General features: G+C 68.7%; 11 non-coding genes across 11 annotated transcripts; all 11 read left to right on the top strand.

Moving 5' to 3' along the window:
* The first annotated feature begins 1,452 nt into the window (after positions 1–1,452).
* On the top strand, positions 1,453–1,571 carry LOC132596569 (5S ribosomal RNA). Its single transcript, XR_009562647.1, has one exon. It is a non-coding gene; the product is annotated as a 5S ribosomal RNA (ribosomal RNA).
* A 2,697-nt stretch (positions 1,572–4,268) lies between these two features.
* On the top strand, positions 4,269–4,387 carry LOC132596568 (5S ribosomal RNA). Its single transcript, XR_009562646.1, has one exon. It is a non-coding gene; the product is annotated as a 5S ribosomal RNA (ribosomal RNA).
* Positions 4,388–5,322: 935 nt separating this feature from the next.
* LOC132596567 (5S ribosomal RNA) lies at positions 5,323–5,441 on the top strand. The gene has a single exon (XR_009562645.1). It is a non-coding gene; the product is annotated as a 5S ribosomal RNA (ribosomal RNA).
* A 2,697-nt stretch (positions 5,442–8,138) lies between these two features.
* LOC132596566 (5S ribosomal RNA) lies at positions 8,139–8,257 on the top strand. Its single transcript, XR_009562644.1, has one exon. It is a non-coding gene; the product is annotated as a 5S ribosomal RNA (ribosomal RNA).
* Positions 8,258–9,190: 933 nt separating this feature from the next.
* On the top strand, positions 9,191–9,309 carry LOC132596565 (5S ribosomal RNA). Its single transcript, XR_009562643.1, has one exon. It is a non-coding gene; the product is annotated as a 5S ribosomal RNA (ribosomal RNA).
* A 932-nt stretch (positions 9,310–10,241) lies between these two features.
* Positions 10,242–10,361, top strand: LOC132596604 (5S ribosomal RNA). The gene has a single exon (XR_009562681.1). It is a non-coding gene; the product is annotated as a 5S ribosomal RNA (ribosomal RNA).
* Positions 10,362–13,058: 2,697 nt separating this feature from the next.
* Positions 13,059–13,177, top strand: LOC132596598 (5S ribosomal RNA). Its single transcript, XR_009562676.1, has one exon. It is a non-coding gene; the product is annotated as a 5S ribosomal RNA (ribosomal RNA).
* Positions 13,178–15,874: 2,697 nt separating this feature from the next.
* LOC132596564 (5S ribosomal RNA) lies at positions 15,875–15,993 on the top strand. Its single transcript, XR_009562642.1, has one exon. It is a non-coding gene; the product is annotated as a 5S ribosomal RNA (ribosomal RNA).
* Positions 15,994–16,926: 933 nt separating this feature from the next.
* LOC132596563 (5S ribosomal RNA) lies at positions 16,927–17,045 on the top strand. The gene has a single exon (XR_009562641.1). It is a non-coding gene; the product is annotated as a 5S ribosomal RNA (ribosomal RNA).
* Positions 17,046–19,742: 2,697 nt separating this feature from the next.
* On the top strand, positions 19,743–19,861 carry LOC132596561 (5S ribosomal RNA). Its single transcript, XR_009562639.1, has one exon. It is a non-coding gene; the product is annotated as a 5S ribosomal RNA (ribosomal RNA).
* Positions 19,862–20,794: 933 nt separating this feature from the next.
* On the top strand, positions 20,795–20,913 carry LOC132596560 (5S ribosomal RNA). The gene has a single exon (XR_009562638.1). It is a non-coding gene; the product is annotated as a 5S ribosomal RNA (ribosomal RNA).
* Positions 20,914–22,324: the final 1,411 nt, after the last annotated feature.

Raw genomic sequence — 22,324 nt, 5'->3', positions numbered from 1 at the left:
GGCCACTAAACCAAAGGGACCCTCAGGCCAAGAAGGGGACACTGGCTTCTTATTGCAGGAAGCCAAGCGCAGGGACCCAGGCTGGCAGAAGGAGTGGCGCTTCCAAGCCACAGACCACCAATGTTTCCTGGACTCTGGCGCTCTTTATTCCTCTCTCCATGCCCTGCCGCCCCCTGCCCCTGCCCCCACTTGCTGCTGGTAAGTTCATTTTCCCAGTCTGGCTCCCGTGCAGAGAGGGCCTGGAGGCCGAGGTGGAAGGTAGCAGCGAGTTGGCCCGCGCTTGGCCCTCCTGCGGTTGCCGCTTCAGCACCAGACTGTCATACACCTGGTAGTTGGCATTGCCTCCCGGGTTCCGGCTGAGTGGCATGAAGGTGGGCGGGGGTGGAGGGTGCTCGGTAGCCTGGACGTCGGGCAGGAGGTGAGAGGGGCGGAGGAGCAGCGCTGAGCTGGGAGCCGGGGCCCGCTGGTCCGAGGCCTCGGCCAGTACCGTGAGGGAGGCGGAGGTGGCCACAGGGCGCCGCAAGGGCAGGATCTCAGCCCATTCGGCCGCCGGGTGCCGCACCTCGTGGGGATCGCGGGAGTAATCCAAGTGTCCCGTGGAGGGATGCAGGCTGCGGTTGGACTCGCTGTGAGCACAGCTGGGGAGGCTACGTCTGTGGGCCGGTGGGGTGTCGCGCTACCAGGCGTCGGGCCGGTAGACCCGAGGCACCAGAGCGGATGGAGGCTCAGAGCCCTCCAGACCCAGACTCCGCCATGGGCCCAGTTGCCGTCCTTTCGGCCCGCGAGCCCCTCGACCTGCACCTGGCCGCCCCCACCGGCGCCCAGCCCCGGCGCCGCCACCTGTGTGCCGGTGTGTCCCTCCACAGCTCCCTCCGACAAAAGCCCCACCCCCACCCCGCCCCTCTGGCGTGTCACCGCGGCCGGGTGCGGGAGCGGGATCGAGGGCAGGGGCCGCTTCCCCGGGCCTGCCGGCCACCAGGGGCGGGGTCCTGAGCTCGGCGGGGGGTGTGGGGGCAAGGGTGGCCTTGCCGGGGCTGAGGGGCCGTGGCGACTCAATGGTGGCTCCCGGTGGCTTCGGGCCAGCTGCTGTCGGGCAGGAGGGCCGGCCCGGGCTGCGGCCGGGCTGCGCCTAGGGCCGCGTGGGCGGGCAGGGCCGATGCCCAAGGGACCGCGGGCCCCGGGCCCTGAAGCCTCCGGGGCCACGTCCCTGTGAGCGACGTGCGGGATCTTGGGCGGGGCGCCAAGCGCCGAAGGGTTTGCTGGGTCACGGCCGCCCTGGGCTGGGAGGTGGTCGCCAAACCCTCCGCCGCCGCCCGATACCCGAGACCTCCGTTGCCCCTGCCTGGGCGGGCGAGGGGGCCCTGCCGGGGCGGGCCGGCCGCCAGGCTGGCGTTAAGGCGCCAGCGCCAGCGAAACTGGGCCTCAAGAGGCCGCCCGCGGCCCCCCGCCCCCGTCTACGGCCATACCACCCTGAACGCGCCCGATCTCGTCTGATCTCGGAAGCTAAGCAGGGTCGGGCCTGGTTAGTACTTGGATGGGAGACCGCCTGGGAATACCGGGTGCTGTAGGCTTTTTGCCTCCCGCTCCGCCCGCCTTCTCCTTTACTCGCCCGCGGCGGGGGGGCCGCCGGCTCCGCCCCCGCCGAGCCCCGCTGCAGGCAGTAGTCAAGGTGGGTTTACCTGCCCGAGCAGGAAGCTTGGGCGATGGCAGAAGTGGGAAGAAACTCTTGAGCACAGGTTCTTGGGATCCACGGAGCAGCGCATGCACATGCGATGGGTGCCTACACAGCTGGCTTGCTTGTCTGTGGGGAAAGGCGAGATGGGTCAGGGCCTGGGTTCCTGAGGGGCTGAGAATCAAGGCAGGGATAGAAGAAAGGGGACAGGCCCACATCCCCTGAACCCACGCCGGCGCCCACTCACCTTTGTGGAAAATACGATTGAAAAGTGCCCGCAAGAATCTCTTCAGATGCCTCCAGAGTTGAGGGAAGAAGGGGAGGGGGGAGGCCGGGAGCAGGGTGAGCCCTGAAATCCAACCCTTGTCCCGGTCACACCCCAGCAGCCCTCCCACCTCAGCCCCTTCAAGACCCCAGGGCTCCCCCAACCGCGCTGCACAGATCCTGCCCTGACCATAGTCACCATGTTGATCCCCACGTTGAGCAAGATGAAGCTGACCGGGAGCAGAAGAATTGAGTATCCTTGCTCCTGGCATTTCCTGGGGATGGGGCCAGTGAACGGCTCGGCTCGGTAGTAGTTTCGCTCACCCATGGCCGTTGGTCCCAGGACTGCCTGGGCCCTCTGCCCTCCAGTTTTAACTGGGAGCCAGACTGGGTCATAATGGGGCAGGTGGTGAGGTCACAGTGAGGGAGGGGGATGAAAAGGAGGGCCCAGAGTGGCATTCCCTGGTAACCAGGGTCAGGTAAGCTGAGCCTGGACAGTCAAACAGGGCCCGGTGGCCGGCATACATCCCCTCGAGCGGTCATTCATTCGCTCACCGCCCGCTGACTCACTTGTTCAAATGACACATTGCGTCTCTTGGCCCCTCTTGAGACTAGGAAGACCTTGGCCTCAGAGGCCTGCTGAAGGCCTGGCTGGAGTCCAGAGCCTCAGCCTTCTTCATGCCCTTCACTGGGCCTGGAGCTGGACCTGCCCAGATGTGGAACCTCCCAGTTTGGAAGCAACTTCTTGTATGAGGCTCTCTGTGGACAGGGACAGCTGAGACACAGAGGAGGTGCCCAGAGACCAGGGGTTTGGAGTCTGCAGCTGCAGATGTACTTAGTGCATGGTATAGGACCAGGAGGGGCCTGCTGGCAGAACTGTGGCCACTAAACCAAAGGGACCCTCAGGCCAAGAAGGGGACACTGGCTTCTTATTGCAGGAAGCCAAGCGCAGGGACCCAGGCTGGCAGAAGGAGTGGCGCTTCCAAGCCACAGACCACCAATGTTTCCTGGACTCTGGCGCTCTTTATTCCTCTCTCCATGCCCTGCCGCCCCCTGCCCCTGCCCCCACTTGCTGCTGGTAAGTTCATTTTCCCAGTCTGGCTCCCGTGCAGAGAGGGCCTGGAGGCCGAGGTGGAAGGTAGCAGCGAGTTGGCCCGCGCTTGGCCCTCCTGCGGTTGCCGCTTCAGCACCAGACTGTCATACACCTGGTAGTTGGCATTGCCTCCCGGGTTCCGGCTGAGTGGCATGAAGGTGGGCGGGGGTGGAGGGTGCTCGGTAGCCTGGACGTCGGGCAGGAGGTGAGAGGGGCGGAGGAGCAGCGCTGAGCTGGGAGCCGGGGCCCGCTGGTCCGAGGCCTCGGCCAGTACCGTGAGGGAGGCGGAGGTGGCCACAGGGCGCCGCAAGGGCAGGATCTCAGCCCATTCGGCCGCCGGGTGCCGCACCTCGTGGGGATCGCGGGAGTAATCCAAGTGTCCCGTGGAGGGATGCAGGCTGCGGTTGGACTCGCTGTGAGCACAGCTGGGGAGGCTACGTCTGTGGGCCGGTGGGGTGTCGCGCTACCAGGCGTCGGGCCGGTAGACCCGAGGCACCAGAGCGGATGGAGGCTCAGAGCCCTCCAGACCCAGACTCCGCCATGGGCCCAGTTGCCGTCCTTTCGGCCCGCGAGCCCCTCGACCTGCACCTGGCCGCCCCCACCGGCGCCCAGCCCCGGCGCCGCCACCTGTGTGCCAGTGTGTCCCTCCACAGCTCCCTCCGACAAAAGCCCCACCCCCACCCCGCCCCTCTGGCGTGTCACCGCGGCCGGGTGCGGGAGCGGGATCGAGGGCAGGGGCCGCTTCCCCGGGCCTGCCGGCCACCAGGGGCGGGGTCCTGAGCTCGGCGGGGGGTGTGGGGGCAAGGGTGGCCTTGCCGGGGCTGAGGGGCCGTGGCGACTCAATGGTGGCTCCCGGTGGCTTCGGGCCAGCTGCTGTCGGGCAGGAGGGCCGGCCCGGGCTGCGGCCGGGCTGCGCCTAGGGCCGCGTGGGCGGGCAGGGCCGATGCCCAAGGGACCGCGGGCCCCGGGCCCTGAAGCCTCCGGGGCCACGTCCCTGTGAGCGACGTGCGGGATCTTGGGCGGGGCGCCAAGCGCCGAAGGGTTTGCTGGGTCACGGCCGCCCTGGGCTGGGAGGTGGTCGCCAAACCCTCCGCCGCCGCCCGATACCCGAGACCTCCGTTGCCCCTGCCTGGGCGGGCGAGGGGGCCCTGCCGGGGCGGGCCGGCCGCCAGGCTGGCGTTAAGGCGCCAGCGCCAGCGAAACTGGGCCTCAAGAGGCCGCCCGCGGCCCCCCGCCCCCGTCTACGGCCATACCACCCTGAACGCGCCCGATCTCGTCTGATCTCGGAAGCTAAGCAGGGTCGGGCCTGGTTAGTACTTGGATGGGAGACCGCCTGGGAATACCGGGTGCTGTAGGCTTTTTGCCTCCCGCTCCGCCCGCCTTCTCCTTTACTCGCCCGCGGCGGGGGGGCCGCCGGCTCCGCCCCCGCCGGGCCCCGCTGCAGGCCCCACCTCCTCAGGCCCCTCCCACCACGGCGCGCGCCGGCGGGGTCGCTCCCCGCCGGCCCGGCCGGCCAGGCGGCCAGAAGGCGGCCCTGGAAGGCAGGCGCACCCCAGACGCTCCCGGGGTGGCTGGCCCGGACCCAGACTCCGCCGCGGGCCCAGTTGCCGTCCTTTCGGCCCGCGAGCCCCTCGACCTGCACCTGGCCGCCCCCACCGGCGCCCAGCCCCGGCGCCGCCACCTGTGTGCCGGTGTGTCCCTCCACAGCTCCCTCCGACAAAAGCCCCACCCCCACCCCGCCCCTCTGGCGTGTCACCGCGGCCGGGTGCGGGAGCGGGATCGAGGGCAGGGGCCGCTTCCCCGGGCCTGCCGGCCACCAGGGGCGGGGTCCTGAGCTCGGCGGGGGGTGTGGGGGCAAGGGTGGCCTTGCCGGGGCTGAGGGGCCGTGGCGACTCAATGGTGGCTCCCGGTGGCTTCGGGCCAGCTGCTGTCGGGCAGGAGGGCCGGCCCGGGCTGCGGCCGGGCTGCGCCTAGGGCCGCGTGGGCGGGCAGGGCCGATGCCCAAGGGACCGCGGGCCCCGGGCCCTGAAGCCTCCGGGGCCACGTCCCTGTGAGCGACGTGCGGGATCTTGGGCGGGGCGCCAAGCGCCGAAGGGTTTGCTGGGTCACGGCCGCCCTGGGCTGGGAGGTGGTCGCCAAACCCTCCGCCGCCGCCCGATACCCGAGACCTCCGTTGCCCCTGCCTGGGCGGGCGAGGGGGCCCTGCCGGGGCGGGCCGGCCGCCAGGCTGGCGTTAAGGCGCCAGCGCCAGCGAAACTGGGCCTCAAGAGGCCGCCCGCGGCCCCCCGCCCCCGTCTACGGCCATACCACCCTGAACGCGCCCGATCTCGTCTGATCTCGGAAGCTAAGCAGGGTCGGGCCTGGTTAGTACTTGGATGGGAGACCGCCTGGGAATACCGGGTGCTGTAGGCTTTTTGCCTCCCGCTCCGCCCGCCTTCTCCTTTACTCGCCCGCGGCGGGGGGGCCGCCGGCTCCGCCCCCGCCGAGCCCCGCTGCAGGCAGTAGTCAAGGTGGGTTTACCTGCCCGAGCAGGAAGCTTGGGCGATGGCAGAAGTGGGAAGAAACTCTTGAGCACAGGTTCTTGGGATCCACGGAGCAGCGCATGCACATGCGATGGGTGCCTACACAGCTGGCTTGCTTGTCTGTGGGGAAAGGCGAGATGGGTCAGGGCCTGGGTTCCTGAGGGGCTGAGAATCAAGGCAGGGATAGAAGAAAGGGGACAGGCCCACATCCCCTGAACCCACGCCGGCGCCCACTCACCTTTGTGGAAAATACGATTGAAAAGTGCCCGCAAGAATCTCTTCAGATGCCTCCAGAGTTGAGGGAAGAAGGGGAGGGGGGAGGCCGGGAGCAGGGTGAGCCCTGAAATCCAACCCTTGTCCCGGTCACACCCCAGCAGCCCTCCCACCTCAGCCCCTTCAAGACCCCAGGGCTCCCCCAACCGCGCTGCACAGATCCTGCCCTGACCGTAGTCACCATGTTGATCCCCACGTTGAGCAAGATGAAGCTGACCGGGATCAGAAGAATTGAGTATCCTTGCTCCTGGCATTTCCTGGGGATGGGGCCAGTGAACGGCTCGGCTCGGTAGTAGTTTCGCTCACCCATGGCCGTTGGTCCCAGGACTGCCTGGGCCCTCTGCCCTCCAGTTTTAACTGGGAGCCAGACTGGGTCATAATGGGGCAGGTGGTGAGGTCACAGTGAGGGAGGGGGATGAAAAGGAGGGCCCAGAGTGGCATTCCCTGGTAACCAGGGTCAGGTAAGCTGAGCCTGGACAGTCAAACAGGGCCCGGTGGCCGGCATACATCCCCTCGAGCGGTCATTCATTCGCTCACCGCCCGCTGACTCACTTGTTCAAATGACACATTGCGTCTCTTGGCCCCTCTTGAGACTAGGAAGACCTTGGCCTCAGAGGCCTGCTGAAGGCCTGGCTGGAGTCCAGAGCCTCAGCCTTCTTCATGCCCTTCACTGGGCCTGGAGCTGGACCTGCCCAGATGTGGAACCTCCCAGTTTGGAAGCAACTTCTTGTATGAGGCTCTCTGTGGACAGGGACAGCTGAGACACAGAGGAGGTGCCCAGAGACCAGGGGTTTGGAGTCTGCAGCTGCAGATGTACTTAGTGCATGGTATAGGACCAGGAGGGGCCTGCTGGCAGAACTGTGGCCACTAAACCAAAGGGACCCTCAGGCCAAGAAGGGGACACTGGCTTCTTATTGCAGGAAGCCAAGCGCAGGGACCCAGGCTGGCAGAAGGAGTGGCGCTTCCAAGCCACAGACCACCAATGTTTCCTGGACTCTGGCGCTCTTTATTCCTCTCTCCATGCCCTGCCGCCCCCTGCCCCTGCCCCCACTTGCTGCTGGTAAGTTCATTTTCCCAGTCTGGCTCCCGTGCAGAGAGGGCCTGGAGGCCGAGGTGGAAGGTAGCAGCGAGTTGGCCCGCGCTTGGCCCTCCTGCGGTTGCCGCTTCAGCACCAGACTGTCATACACCTGGTAGTTGGCATTGCCTCCCGGGTTCCGGCTGAGTGGCATGAAGGTGGGCGGGGGTGGAGGGTGCTCGGTAGCCTGGACGTCGGGCAGGAGGTGAGAGGGGCGGAGGAGCAGCGCTGAGCTGGGAGCCGGGGCCCGCTGGTCCGAGGCCTCGGCCAGTACCGTGAGGGAGGCGGAGGTGGCCACAGGGCGCCGCAAGGGCAGGATCTCAGCCCATTCGGCCGCCGGGTGCCGCACCTCGTGGGGATCGCGGGAGTAATCCAAGTGTCCCGTGGAGGGATGCAGGCTGCGGTTGGACTCGCTGTGAGCACAGCTGGGGAGGCTACGTCTGTGGGCCGGTGGGGTGTCGCGCTACCAGGCGTCGGGCCGGTAGACCCGAGGCACCAGAGCGGATGGAGGCTCAGAGCCCTCCAGACCCAGACTCCGCCATGGGCCCAGTTGCCGTCCTTTCGGCCCGCGAGCCCCTCGACCTGCACCTGGCCGCCCCCACCGGCGCCCAGCCCCGGCGCCGCCACCTGTGTGCCAGTGTGTCCCTCCACAGCTCCCTCCGACAAAAGCCCCACCCCCACCCCGCCCCTCTGGCGTGTCACCGCGGCCGGGTGCGGGAGCGGGATCGAGGGCAGGGGCCGCTTCCCCGGGCCTGCCGGCCACCAGGGGCGGGGTCCTGAGCTCGGCGGGGGGTGTGGGGGCAAGGGTGGCCTTGCCGGGGCTGAGGGGCCGTGGCGACTCAATGGTGGCTCCCGGTGGCTTCGGGCCAGCTGCTGTCGGGCAGGAGGGCCGGCCCGGGCTGCGGCCGGGCTGCGCCTAGGGCCGCGTGGGCGGGCAGGGCCGATGCCCAAGGGACCGCGGGCCCCGGGCCCTGAAGCCTCCGGGGCCACGTCCCTGTGAGCGACGTGCGGGATCTTGGGCGGGGCGCCAAGCGCCGAAGGGTTTGCTGGGTCACGGCCGCCCTGGGCTGGGAGGTGGTCGCCAAACCCTCCGCCGCCGCCCGATACCCGAGACCTCCGTTGCCCCTGCCTGGGCGGGCGAGGGGGCCCTGCCGGGGCGGGCCGGCCGCCAGGCTGGCGTTAAGGCGCCAGCGCCAGCGAAACTGGGCCTCAAGAGGCCGCCCGCGGCCCCCCGCCCCCGTCTACGGCCATACCACCCTGAACGCGCCCGATCTCGTCTGATCTCGGAAGCTAAGCAGGGTCGGGCCTGGTTAGTACTTGGATGGGAGACCGCCTGGGAATACCGGGTGCTGTAGGCTTTTTGCCTCCCGCTCCGCCCGCCTTCTCCTTTACTCGCCCGCGGCGGGGGGGCCGCCGGCTCCGCCCCCGCCGGGCCCCGCTGCAGGCCCCACCTCCTCAGGCCCCTCCCACCACGGCGCGCGCCGGCGGGGTCGCTCCCCGCCGGCCCGGCCGGCCAGGCGGCCAGAAGGCGGCCCTGGAAGGCAGGCGCACCCCAGACGCTCCCGGGGTGGCTGGCCCGGACCCAGACTCCGCCGCGGGCCCAGTTGCCGTCCTTTCGGCCCGCGAGCCCCTCGACCTGCACCTGGCCGCCCCCACCGGCGCCCAGCCCCGGCGCCGCCACCTGTGTGCCGGTGTGTCCCTCCACAGCTCCCTCCGACAAAAGCCCCCCCCACCCCGCCCCTCTGGCGTGTCACCGCGGCCGGGTGCGGGAGCGGGATCGAGGGCAGGGGCCGCTTCCCCGGGCCTGCCGGCCACCAGGGGCGGGGTCCTGAGCTCGGCGGGGGGTGTGGGGGCAAGGGTGGCCTTGCCGGGGTTGAGGGGCCGTGGCGACTCAATGGTGGCTCCCAGTGGCTTCGGGCCAGCTGCTGTCGGGCAGGAGGGCCGGCCCGGGCTGCGGCCGGGCTGCGCCTAGGGCCGCGTGGGCGGGCAGGGCCGATGCCCAAGGGACCGCGGGCCCCGGGCCCTGAAGCCTCCGGGGCCACGTCCCTGTGAGCGACGTGCGGGATCTTGGGCGGGGCGCCAAGCGCCGAAGGGTTTGCTGGGTCACGGCCGCCCTGGGCTGGGAGGTGGTCGCCAAACCCTCCGCCGCCGCCCGATACCCGAGACCTCCGTTGCCCCTGCCTGGGCGGGCGAGGGGGCCCTGCCGGGGCGGGCCGGCCGCCAGGCTGGCGTTAAGGCGCCAGCGCCAGCGAAACTGGGCCTCAAGAGGCCGCCCGCGGCCCCCCGCCCCCGTCTACGGCCATACCACCCTGAACGCGCCCGATCTCGTCTGATCTCGGAAGCTAAGCAGGGTCGGGCCTGGTTAGTACTTGGATGGGAGACCGCCTGGGAATACCGGGTGCTGTAGGCTTTTTGCCTCCCGCTCCGCCCGCCTTCTCCTTTACTCGCCCGCGGCGGGGGCCGCCGGCTCCGCCCCCGCCGGGCCCCGCTGCAGGCCCCACCTCCTCAGGCCCCTCCCACCACGGCGCGCGCCGGCGGGGTCGCTCCCCGCCGGCCCGGCCGGCCAGGCGGCCAGAAGGCGGCCCTGGAAGGCAGGCGCACCCCAGACGCTCCCGGGGTGGCTGGCCCGGACCCAGACTCCGCCGCGGGCCCAGTTGCCGTCCTTTCGGCCCGCGAGCCCCTCGACCTGCACCTGGCCGCCCCCACCGGCGCCCAGCCCCGGCGCCGCCACCTGTGTGCCGGTGTGTCCCTCCACAGCTCCCTCCGACAAAAGCCCCCCCCCACCCCGCCCCTCTGGCGTGTCACCGCGGCCGGGTGCGGGAGCGGGATCGAGGGCAGGGGCCGCTTCCCCGGGCCTGCCGGCCACCAGGGGCGGGGTCCTGAGCTCGGCGGGGGGTGTGGGGGCAAGGGTGGCCTTGCCGGGGCTGAGGGGCCGTGGCGACTCAATGGTGGCTCCCGGTGGCTTCGGGCCAGCTGCTGTCGGGCAGGAGGGCCGGCCCGGGCTGCGGCCGGGCTGCGCCTAGGGCCGCGTGGGCGGGCAGGGCCGATGCCCAAGGGACCGCGGGCCCCGGGCCCTGAAGCCTCCGGGGCCACGTCCCTGTGAGCGACGTGCGGGATCTTGGGCGGGGCGCCAAGCGCCGAAGGGTTTGCTGGGTCACGGCCGCCCTGGGCTGGGAGGTGGTCGCCAAACCCTCCGCCGCCGCCCGATACCCGAGACCTCCGTTGCCCCTGCCTGGGCGGGCGAGGGGGCCCTGCCGGGGCGGGCCGGCCGCCAGGCTGGCGTTAAGGCGCCAGCGCCAGCGAAACTGGGCCTCAAGAGGCCGCCCGCGGCCCCCCGCCCCCGTCTACGGCCATACCACCCTGAACGCGCCCGATCTCGTCTGATCTCTGGAAGCTAAGCAGGGTCGGGCCTGGTTAGTACTTGGATGGGAGACCGCCTGGGAATACCGGGTGCTGTAGGCTTTTTGCCTCCCGCTCCGCCCGCCTTCTCCTTTACTCGCCCGCGGCGGGGGGGCCGCCGGCTCCGCCCCCGCCGAGCCCCGCTGCAGGCAGTAGTCAAGGTGGGTTTACCTGCCCGAGCAGGAAGCTTGGGCGATGGCAGAAGTGGGAAGAAACTCTTGAGCACAGGTTCTTGGGATCCACGGAGCAGCGCATGCACATGCGATGGGTGCCTACACAGCTGGCTTGCTTGTCTGTGGGGAAAGGCGAGATGGGTCAGGGCCTGGGTTCCTGAGGGGCTGAGAATCAAGGCAGGGATAGAAGAAAGGGGACAGGCCCACATCCCCTGAACCCACGCCGGCGCCCACTCACCTTTGTGGAAAATACGATTGAAAAGTGCCCGCAAGAATCTCTTCAGATGCCTCCAGAGTTGAGGGAAGAAGGGGAGGGGGGAGGCCGGGAGCAGGGTGAGCCCTGAAATCCAACCCTTGTCCCGGTCACACCCCAGCAGCCCTCCCACCTCAGCCCCTTCAAGACCCCAGGGCTCCCCCAACCGCGCTGCACAGATCCTGCCCTGACCATAGTCACCATGTTGATCCCCACGTTGAGCAAGATGAAGCTGACCGGGAGCAGAAGAATTGAGTATCCTTGCTCCTGGCATTTCCTGGGGATGGGGCCAGTGAACGGCTCGGCTCGGTAGTAGTTTCGCTCACCCATGGCCGTTGGTCCCAGGACTGCCTGGGCCCTCTGCCCTCCAGTTTTAACTGGGAGCCAGACTGGGTCATAATGGGGCAGGTGGTGAGGTCACAGTGAGGGAGGGGGATGAAAAGGAGGGCCCAGAGTGGCATTCCCTGGTAACCAGGGTCAGGTAAGCTGAGCCTGGACAGTCAAACAGGGCCCGGTGGCCGGCATACATCCCCTCGAGCGGTCATTCATTCGCTCACCGCCCGCTGACTCACTTGTTCAAATGACACATTGCGTCTCTTGGCCCCTCTTGAGACTAGGAAGACCTTGGCCTCAGAGGCCTGCTGAAGGCCTGGCTGGAGTCCAGAGCCTCAGCCTTCTTCATGCCCTTCACTGGGCCTGGAGCTGGACCTGCCCAGATGTGGAACCTCCCAGTTTGGAAGCAACTTCTTGTATGAGGCTCTCTGTGGACAGGGACAGCTGAGCCACAGAGGAGGTGCCCAGAGACCAGGGGTTTGGAGTCTGCAGCTGCAGATGTACTTAGTGCATGGTATAGGACCAGGAGGGGCCTGCTGGCAGAACTGTGGCCACTAAACCAAAGGGACCCTCAGGCCAAGAAGGGGACACTGGCTTCTTATTGCAGGAAGCCAAGCGCAGGGACCCAGGCTGGCAGAAGGAGTGGCGCTTCCAAGCCACAGACCACCAATGTTTCCTGGACTCTGGCGCTCTTTATTCCTCTCTCCATGCCCTGCCGCCCCCTGCCCCTGCCCCCACTTGCTGCTGGTAAGTTCACTTTCCCAGTCTGGCTCCCGTGCAGAGAGGGCCTGGAGGCCGAGGTGGAAGGTAGCAGCGAGTTGGTCCGCGCTTGGCCCTCCTGCGGTTGCCGCTTCAGCACCAGACTGTCATACACCTGGTAGTTGGCATTGCCTCCCGGGTTCCGGCTGAGTGGCATGAAGGTGGGCGGGGGTGGAGGGTGCTCGGTAGCCTGGACGTCGGGCAGGAGGTGAGAGGGGCGGAGGAGCAGCGCTGAGCTGGGAGCCGGGGCCCGCTGGTCCGAGGCCTCGGCCAGTACCGTGAGGGAGGCGGAGGTGGCCACAGGGCGCCGCAAGGGCAGGATCTCAGCCCATTCGGCCGCCGGGTGCCGCACCTCGTGGGGATCGCGGGAGTAATCCAAGTGTCCCGTGGAGGGATGCAGGCTGCGGTTGGACTCGCTGTGAGCACAGCTGGGGAGGCTACGTCTGTGGGCCGGTGGGGTGTCGCGCTACCAGGCGTCGGGCCGGTAGACCCGAGGCACCAGAGCGGATGGAGGCTCAGAGCCCTCCAGACCCAGACTCCGCCATGGGCCCAGTTGCCGTCCTTTCGGCCCGCGAGCCCCTCGACCTGCACCTGGCCGCCCCCACCGGCGCCCAGCCCCGGCGCCGCCACCTGTGTGCTGGTGTGTCCCTCCACAGCTCCCTCCGACAAAAGCCCCACCCCCACCCCGCCCCTCTGGCGTGTCACCGCGGCCGGGTGCGGGAGCGGGATCGAGGGCAGGGGCCGCTTCCCCGGGCCTGCCGGCCACCAGGGGCGGGGTCCTGAGCTCGGCGGGGGGTGTGGGGGCAAGGGTGGCCTTGCCGGGGCTGAGGGGCCGTGGCGACTCAATGGTGGCTCCCGGTGGCTTCGGGCCAGCTGCTGTCGGGCAGGAGGGCCGGCCCGGGCTGCGGCCGGGCTGCGCCTAGGGCCGCGTGGGCGGGCAGGGCCGATGCCCAAGGGACCGCGGGCCCCGGGCCCTGAAGCCTCCGGGGCCACGTCCCTGTGAGCGACGTGCGGGATCTTGGGCGGGGCGCCAAGCGCCGAAGGGTTTGCTGGGTCACGGCCGCCCTGGGCTGGGAGGTGGTCGCCAAACCCTCCGCCGCCGCCCGATACCCGAGACCTCCGTTGCCCCTGCCTGGGCGGGCGAGGGGGCCCTGCCGGGGCGGGCCGGCCGCCAGGCTGGCGTTAAGGCGCCAGCGCCAGCGAAACTGGGCCTCAAGAGGCCGCCCGCGGCCCCCCGCCCCCGTCTACGGCCATACCACCCTGAACGCGCCCGATCTCGTCTGATCTCGGAAGCTAAGCAGTGTCGGGCCTGGTTAGTACTTGGATGGGAGACCGCCTGGGAATACCGGGTGCTGTAGGCTTTTTGCCTCCCGCTCCGCCCGCCTTCTCCTTTACTCGCCCGCGGCGGGGGGGCCGCCGGCTCCGCCCCCGCCGAGCCCCGCTGCAGGCAGTAGTCAAGGTGGGTTTACCTGCCCGAGCAGGAAGCTTGGGCGATGGCAGAAGTGGGAAGAAACTCTTGAGCACAGGTTCTTGGGATCCACGGAGCAGCGCATGCACATGCGATGGGTGCCTACACAGCTGGCTTGCTTGTCTGTGGGGAAAGGCGAGATGGGTCAGGGCCTGGGTTCCTGAGGGGCTGAGAATCAAGGCAGGGATAGAAGAAAGGGGACAGGCCCACATCCCCTGAACCCACGCCGGCGCCCACTCACCTTTGTGGAAAATACGATTGAAAAGTGCCCGCAAGAATCTCTTCAGATGCCTCCAGAGTTGAGGGAAGAAGGGGAGGGGGGAGGCCGGGAGCAGGGTGAGCCCTGAAATCCAACCCTTGTCCCGGTCACACCCCAGCAGCCCTCCCACCTCAGCCCCTTCAAGACCCCAGGGCTCCCCCAACCGCGCTGCACAGATCCTGCCCTGACCATAGTCACCATGTTGATCCCCACGTTGAGCAAGATGAAGCTGACCGGGATCAGAAGAATTGAGTATCCTTGCTCCTGGCATTTCCTGGGGATGGGGCCAGTGAACGGCTCGGCTCGGTAGTAGTTTCGCTCACCCATGGCCGTTGGTCCCAGGACTGCCTGGGCCCTCTGCCCTCCAGTTTTAACTGGGAGCCAGACTGGGTCATAATGGGGCAGGTGGTGAGGTCACAGTGAGGGAGGGGGATGAAAAGGAGGGCCCAGAGTGGCATTCCCTGGTAACCAGGGTCAGGTAAGCTGAGCCTGGACAGTCAAACAGGGCCCGGTGGCCGGCATACATCCCCTCGAGCGGTCATTCATTCGCTCACCGCCCGCTGACTCACTTGTTCAAATGACACATTGCGTCTCTTGGCCCCTCTTGAGACTAGGAAGACCTTGGCCTCAGAGGCCTGCTGAAGGCCTGGCTGGAGTCCAGAGCCTCAGCCTTCTTCATGCCCTTCACTGGGCCTGGAGCTGGACCTGCCCAGATGTGGAACCTCCCAGTTTGGAAGCAACTTCTTGTATGAGGCTCTCTGTGGACAGGGACAGCTGAGACACAGAGGAGGTGCCCAGAGACCAGGGGTTTGGAGTCTGCAGCTGCAGATGTACTTAGTGCATGGTATAGGACCAGGAGGGGCCTGCTGGCAGAACTGTGGCCACTAAACCAAAGGGACCCTCAGGCCAAGAAGGGGACACTGGCTTCTTATTGCAGGAAGCCAAGCGCAGGGACCCAGGCTGGCAGAAGGAGTGGCGCTTCCAAGCCACAGACCACCAATGTTTCCTGGACTCTGGCGCTCTTTATTCCTCTCTCCATGCCCTGCCGCCCCCTGCCCCTGCCCCCACTTGCTGCTGGTAAGTTCATTTTCCCAGTCTGGCTCCCGTGCAGAGAGGGCCTGGAGGCCGAGGTGGAAGGTAGCAGCGAGTTGGCCCGCGCTTGGCCCTCCTGCGGTTGCCGCTTCAGCACCAGACTGTCATACACCTGGTAGTTGGCATTGCCTCCCGGGTTCCGGCTGAGTGGCATGAAGGTGGGCGGGGGTGGAGGGTGCTCGGTAGCCTGGACGTCGGGCAGGAGGTGAGAGGGGCGGAGGAGCAGCGCTGAGCTGGGAGCCGGGGCCCGCTGGTCCGAGGCCTCGGCCAGTACCGTGAGGGAGGCGGAGGTGGCCACAGGGCGCCGCAAGGGCAGGATCTCAGCCCATTCGGCCGCCGGGTGCCGCACCTCGTGGGGATCGCGGGAGTAATCCAAGTGTCCCGTGGAGGGATGCAGGCTGCGGTTGGACTCGCTGTGAGCACAGCTGGGGAGGCTACGTCTGTGGGCCGGTGGGGTGTCGCGCTACCAGGCGTCGGGCCGGTAGACCCGAGGCACCAGAGCGGATGGAGGCTCAGAGCCCTCCAGACCCAGACTCCGCCATGGGCCCAGTTGCCGTCCTTTCGGCCCGCGAGCCCCTCGACCTGCACCTGGCCGCCCCCACCGGCGCCCAGCCCCGGCGCCGCCACCTGTGTGCCAGTGTGTCCCTCCACAGCTCCCTCCGACAAAAGCCCCACCCCCACCCCGCCCCTCTGGCGTGTCACCGCGGCCGGGTGCGGGAGCGGGATCGAGGGCAGGGGCCGCTTCCCCGGGCCTGCCGGCCACCAGGGGCGGGGTCCTGAGCTCGGCGGGGGGTGTGGGGGCAAGGGTGGCCTTGCCGGGGCTGAGGGGCCGTGGCGACTCAATGGTGGCTCCCGGTGGCTTCGGGCCAGCTGCTGTCGGGCAGGAGGGCCGGCCCGGGCTGCGGCCGGGCTGCGCCTAGGGCCGCGTGGGCGGGCAGGGCCGATGCCCAAGGGACCGCGGGCCCCGGGCCCTGAAGCCTCCGGGGCCACGTCCCTGTGAGCGACGTGCGGGATCTTGGGCGGGGCGCCAAGCGCCGAAGGGTTTGCTGGGTCACGGCCGCCCTGGGCTGGGAGGTGGTCGCCAAACCCTCCGCCGCCGCCCGATACCCGAGACCTCCGTTGCCCCTGCCTGGGCGGGCGAGGGGGCCCTGCCGGGGCGGGCCGGCCGCCAGGCTGGCGTTAAGGCGCCAGCGCCAGCGAAACTGGGCCTCAAGAGGCCGCCCGCGGCCCCCCGCCCCCGTCTACGGCCATACCACCCTGAACGCGCCCGATCTCGTCTGATCTCGGAAGCTAAGCAGGGTCGGGCCTGGTTAGTACTTGGATGGGAGACCGCCTGGGAATACCGGGTGCTGTAGGCTTTTTGCCTCCCGCTCCGCCCGCCTTCTCCTTTACTCGCCCGCGGCGGGGGGGCCGCCGGCTCCGCCCCCGCCGGGCCCCGCTGCAGGCCCCACCTCCTCAGGCCCCTCCCACCACGGCGCGCGCCGGCGGGGTCGCTCCCCGCCGGCCCGGCCGGCCAGGCGGCCAGAAGGCGGCCCTGGAAGGCAGGCGCACCCCAGACGCTCCCGGGGTGGCTGGCCCGGACCCAGACTCCGCCGCGGGCCCAGTTGCCGTCCTTTCGGCCCGCGAGCCCCTCGACCTGCACCTGGCCGCCCCCACCGGCGCCCAGCCCCGGCGCCGCCACCTGTGTGCCGGTGTGTCCCTCCACAGCTCCCTCCGACAAAAGCCCCCCCCACCCCGCCCCTCTGGCGTGTCACCGCGGCCGGGTGCGGGAGCGGGATCGAGGGCAGGGGCCGCTTCCCCGGGCCTGCCGGCCACCAGGGGCGGGGTCCTGAGCTCGGCGGGGGGTGTGGGGGCAAGGGTGGCCTTGCCGGGGCTGAGGGGCCGTGGCGACTCAATGGTGGCTCCCGGTGGCTTCGGGCCAGCTGCTGTCGGGCAGGAGGGCCGGCCCGGGCTGCGGCCGGGCTGCGCCTAGGGCCGCGTGGGCGGGCAGGGCCGATGCCCAAGGGACCGCGGGCCCCGGGCCCTGAAGCCTCCGGGGCCACGTCCCTGTGAGCGACGTGCGGGATCTTGGGCGGGGCGCCAAGCGCCGAAGGGTTTGCTGGGTCACGGCCGCCCTGGGCTGGGAGGTGGTCGCCAAACCCTCCGCCGCCGCCCGATACCCGAGACCTCCGTTGCCCCTGCCTGGGCGGGCGAGGGGGCCCTGCCGGGGCGGGCCGGCCGCCAGGCTGGCGTTAAGGCGCCAGCGCCAGCGAAACTGGGCCTCAAGAGGCCGCCCGCGGCCCCCCGCCCCCGTCTACGGCCATACCACCCTGAACGCGCCCGATCTCGTCTGATCTCGGAAGCTAAGCAGGGTCGGGCCTGGTTAGTACTTGGATGGGAGACCGCCTGGGAATACCGGGTGCTGTAGGCTTTTTGCCTCCCGCTCCGCCCGCCTTCTCCTTTACTCGCCCGCGGCGGGGGGGCCGCCGGCTCCGCCCCCGCCGAGCCCCGCTGCAGGCAGTAGTCAAGGTGGGTTTACCTGCCCGAGCAGGAAGCTTGGGCGATGGCAGAAGTGGGAAGAAACTCTTGAGCACAGGTTCTTGGGATCCACGGAGCAGCGCATGCACATGCGATGGGTGCCTACACAGCTGGCTTGCTTGTCTGTGGGGAAAGGCGAGATGGGTCAGGGCCTGGGTTCCTGAGGGGCTGAGAATCAAGGCAGGGATAGAAGAAAGGGGACAGGCCCACATCCCCTGAACCCACGCCGGCGCCCACTCACCTTTGTGGAAAATACGATTGAAAAGTGCCCGCAAGAATCTCTTCAGATGCCTCCAGAGTTGAGGGAAGAAGGGGAGGGGGGAGGCCGGGAGCAGGGTGAGCCCTGAAATCCAACCCTTGTCCCGGTCACACCCCAGCAGCCCTCCCACCTCAGCCCCTTCAAGACCCCAGGGCTCCCCCAACCGCGCTGCACAGATCCTGCCCTGACCATAGTCACCATGTTGATCCCCACGTTGAGCAAGATGAAGCTGACCGGGAGCAGAAGAATTGAGTATCCTTGCTCCTGGCATTTCCTGGGGATGGGGCCAGTGAACGGCTCGGCTCGGTAGTAGTTTCGCTCACCCATGGCCGTTGGTCCCAGGACTGCCTGGGCCCTCTGCCCTCCAGTTTTAACTGGGAGCCAGACTGGGTCATAATGGGGCAGGTGGTGAGGTCACAGTGAGGGAGGGGGATGAAAAGGAGGGCCCAGAGTGGCATTCCCTGGTAACCAGGGTCAGGTAAGCTGAGCCTGGACAGTCAAACAGGGCCCGGTGGCCGGCATACATCCCCTCGAGCGGTCATTCATTCGCTCACCGCCCGCTGACTCACTTGTTCAAATGACACATTGCGTCTCTTGGCCCCTCTTGAGACTAGGAAGACCTTGGCCTCAGAGGCCTGCTGAAGGCCTGGCTGGAGTCCAGAGCCTCAGCCTTCTTCATGCCCTTCACTGGGCCTGGAGCTGGACCTGCCCAGATGTGGAACCTCCCAGTTTGGAAGCAACTTCTTGTATGAGGCTCTCTGTGGACAGGGACAGCTGAGACACAGAGGAGGTGCCCAGAGACCAGGGGTTTGGAGTCTGCAGCTGCAGATGTACTTAGTGCATGGTATAGGACCAGGAGGGGCCTGCTGGCAGAACTGTGGCCACTAAACCAAAGGGACCCTCAGGCCAAGAAGGGGACACTGGCTTCTTATTGCAGGAAGCCAAGCGCAGGGACCCAGGCTGGCAGAAGGAGTGGCGCTTCCAAGCCACAGACCACCAATGTTTCCTGGACTCTGGCGCTCTTTATTCCTCTCTCCATGCCCTGCCGCCCCCTGCCCCTGCCCCCACTTGCTGCTGGTAAGTTCATTTTCCCAGTCTGGCTCCCGTGCAGAGAGGGCCTGGAGGCCGAGGTGGAAGGTAGCAGCGAGTTGGCCCGCGCTTGGCCCTCCTGCGGTTGCCGCTTCAGCACCAGACTGTCATACACCTGGTAGTTGGCATTGCCTCCCGGGTTCCGGCTGAGTGGCATGAAGGTGGGCGGGGGTGGAGGGTGCTCGGTAGCCTGGACGTCGGGCAGGAGGTGAGAGGGGCGGAGGAGCAGCGCTGAGCTGGGAGCCGGGGCCCGCTGGTCCGAGGCCTCGGCCAGTACCGTGAGGGAGGCGGAGGTGGCCACAGGGCGCCGCAAGGGCAGGATCTCAGCCCATTCGGCCGCCGGGTGCCGCACCTCGTGGGGATCGCGGGAGTAATCCAAGTGTCCCGTGGAGGGATGCAGGCTGCGGTTGGACTCGCTGTGAGCACAGCTGGGGAGGCTACGTCTGTGGGCCGGTGGGGTGTCGCGCTACCAGGCGTCGGGCCGGTAGACCCGAGGCACCAGAGCGGATGGAGGCTCAGAGCCCTCCAGACCCAGACTCCGCCATGGGCCCAGTTGCCGTCCTTTCGGCCCGCGAGCCCCTCGACCTGCACCTGGCCGCCCCCACCGGCGCCCAGCCCCGGCGCCGCCACCTGTGTGCCAGTGTGTCCCTCCACAGCTCCCTCCGACAAAAGCCCCACCCCCACCCCGCCCCTCTGGCGTGTCACCGCGGCCGGGTGCGGGAGCGGGATCGAGGGCAGGGGCCGCTTCCCCGGGCCTGCCGGCCACCAGGGGCGGGGTCCTGAGCTCGGCGGGGGGTGTGGGGGCAAGGGTGGCCTTGCCGGGGCTGAGGGGCCGTGGCGACTCAATGGTGGCTCCCGGTGGCTTCGGGCCAGCTGCTGTCGGGCAGGAGGGCCGGCCCGGGCTGCGGCCGGGCTGCGCCTAGGGCCGCGTGGGCGGGCAGGGCCGATGCCCAAGGGACCGCGGGCCCCGGGCCCTGAAGCCTCCGGGGCCACGTCCCTGTGAGCGACGTGCGGGATCTTGGGCGGGGCGCCAAGCGCCGAAGGGTTTGCTGGGTCACGGCCGCCCTGGGCTGGGAGGTGGTCGCCAAACCCTCCGCCGCCGCCCGATACCCGAGACCTCCGTTGCCCCTGCCTGGGCGGGCGAGGGGGCCCTGCCGGGGCGGGCCGGCCGCCAGGCTGGCGTTAAGGCGCCAGCGCCAGCGAAACTGGGCCTCAAGAGGCCGCCCGCGGCCCCCCGCCCCCGTCTACGGCCATACCACCCTGAACGCGCCCGATCTCGTCTGATCTCGGAAGCTAAGCAGGGTCGGGCCTGGTTAGTACTTGGATGGGAGACCGCCTGGGAATACCGGGTGCTGTAGGCTTTTTGCCTCCCGCTCCGCCCGCCTTCTCCTTTACTCGCCCGCGGCGGGGGGGCCGCCGGCTCCGCCCCCGCCGGGCCCCGCTGCAGGCCCCACCTCCTCAGGCCCCTCCCACCACGGCGCGCGCCGGCGGGGTCGCTCCCCGCCGGCCCGGCCGGCCAGGCGGCCAGAAGGCGGCCCTGGAAGGCAGGCGCACCCCAGACGCTCCCGGGGTGGCTGGCCCGGACCCAGACTCCGCCGCGGGCCCAGTTGCCGTCCTTTCGGCCCGCGAGCCCCTCGACCTGCACCTGGCCGCCCCCACCGGCGCCCAGCCCCGGCGCCGCCACCTGTGTGCCGGTGTGTCCCTCCACAGCTCCCTCCGACAAAAGCCCCCCCCACCCCGCCCCTCTGGCGTGTCACCGCGGCCGGGTGCGGGAGCGGGATCGAGGGCAGGGGCCGCTTCCCCGGGCCTGCCGGCCACCAGGGGCGGGGTCCTGAGCTCGGCGGGGGGTGTGGGGGCAAGGGTGGCCTTGCCGGGGCTGAGGGGCCGTGGCGACTCAATGGTGGCTCCCGGTGGCTTCGGGCCAGCTGCTGTCGGGCAGGAGGGCCGGCCCGGGCTGCGGCCGGGCTGCGCCTAGGGCCGCGTGGGCGGGCAGGGCCGATGCCCAAGGGACCGCGGGCCCCGGGCCCTGAAGCCTCCGGGGCCACGTCCCTGTGAGCGACGTGCGGGATCTTGGGCGGGGCGCCAAGCGCCGAAGGGTTTGCTGGGTCACGGCCGCCCTGGGCTGGGAGGTGGTCGCCAAACCCTCCGCCGCCGCCCGATACCCGAGACCTCCGTTGCCCCTGCCTGGGCGGGCGAGGGGGCCCTGCCGGGGCGGGCCGGCCGCCAGGCTGGCGTTAAGGCGCCAGCGCCAGCGAAACTGGGCCTCAAGAGGCCGCCCGCGGCCCCCCGCCCCCGTCTACGGCCATACCACCCTGAACGCGCCCGATCTCGTCTGATCTCGGAAGCTAAGCAGGGTCGGGCCTGGTTAGTACTTGGATGGGAGACCGCCTGGGAATACCGGGTGCTGTAGGCTTTTTGCCTCCCGCTCCGCCCGCCTTCTCCTTTACTCGCCCGCGGCGGGGGGGCCGCCGGCTCCGCCCCCGCCGAGCCCCGCTGCAGGCAGTAGTCAAGGTGGGTTTACCTGCCCGAGCAGGAAGCTTGGGCGATGGCAGAAGTGGGAAGAAACTCTTGAGCACAGGTTCTTGGGATCCACGGAGCAGCGCATGCACATGCGATGGGTGCCTACACAGCTGGCTTGCTTGTCTGTGGGGAAAGGCGAGATGGGTCAGGGCCTGGGTTCCTGAGGGGCTGAGAATCAAGGCAGGGATAGAAGAAAGGGGACAGGCCCACATCCCCTGAACCCACGCCGGCGCCCACTCACCTTTGTGGAAAATACGATTGAAAAGTGCCCGCAAGAATCTCTTCAGATGCCTCCAGAGTTGAGGGAAGAAGGGGAGGGGGGAGGCCGGGAGCAGGGTGAGCCCTGAAATCCAACCCTTGTCCCGGTCACACCCCAGCAGCCCTCCCACCTCAGCCCCTTCAAGACCCCAGGGCTCCCCCAACCGCGCTGCACAGATCCTGCCCTGACCATAGTCACCATGTTGATCCCCACGTTGAGCAAGATGAAGCTGACCGGGAGCAGAAGAATTGAGTATCCTTGCTCCTGGCATTTCCTGGGGATGGGGCCAGTGAACGGCTCGGCTCGGTAGTAGTTTCGCTCACCCATGGCCGTTGGTCCCAGGACTGCCTGGGCCCTCTGCCCTCCAGTTTTAACTGGGAGCCAGACTGGGTCATAATGGGGCAGGTGGTGAGGTCACAGTGAGGGAGGGGGATGAAAAGGAGGGCCCAGAGTGGCATTCCCTGGTAACCAGGGTCAGGTAAGCTGAGCCTGGACAGTCAAACAGGGCCCGGTGGCCGGCATACATCCCCTCGAGCGGTCATTCATTCGCTCACCGCCCGCTGACTCACTTGTTCAAATGACACATTGCGTCTCTTGGCCCCTCTTGAGACTAGGAAGACCTTGGCCTCAGAGGCCTGCTGAAGGCCTGGCTGGAGTCCAGAGCCTCAGCCTTCTTCATGCCCTTCACTGGGCCTGGAGCTGGACCTGCCCAGATGTGGAACCTCCCAGTTTGGAAGCAACTTCTTGTATGAGGCTCTCTGTGGACAGGGACAGCTGAGACACAGAGGAGGTGCCCAGAGACCAGGGGTTTGGAGTCTGCAGCTGCAGATGTACTTAGTGCATGGTATAGGACCAGGAGGGGCCTGCTGGCAGAACTGTGGCCACTAAACCAAAGGGACCCTCAGGCCAAGAAGGGGACACTGGCTTCTTATTGCAGGAAGCCAAGCGCAGGGACCCAGGCTGGCAGAAGGAGTGGCGCTTCCAAGCCACAGACCACCAATGTTTCCTGGACTCTGGCGCTCTTTATTCCTCTCTCCATGCCCTG

The sequence above is a fragment of the Globicephala melas genome, unplaced genomic scaffold (assembly GCF_963455315.2).
Source record: "Globicephala melas unplaced genomic scaffold, mGloMel1.2 SCAFFOLD_354, whole genome shotgun sequence".
Taxonomy (NCBI): domain Eukaryota; kingdom Metazoa; phylum Chordata; class Mammalia; order Artiodactyla; family Delphinidae; genus Globicephala; species Globicephala melas.
This window is presented reverse-complemented; position numbering and strand designations above follow the sequence as displayed.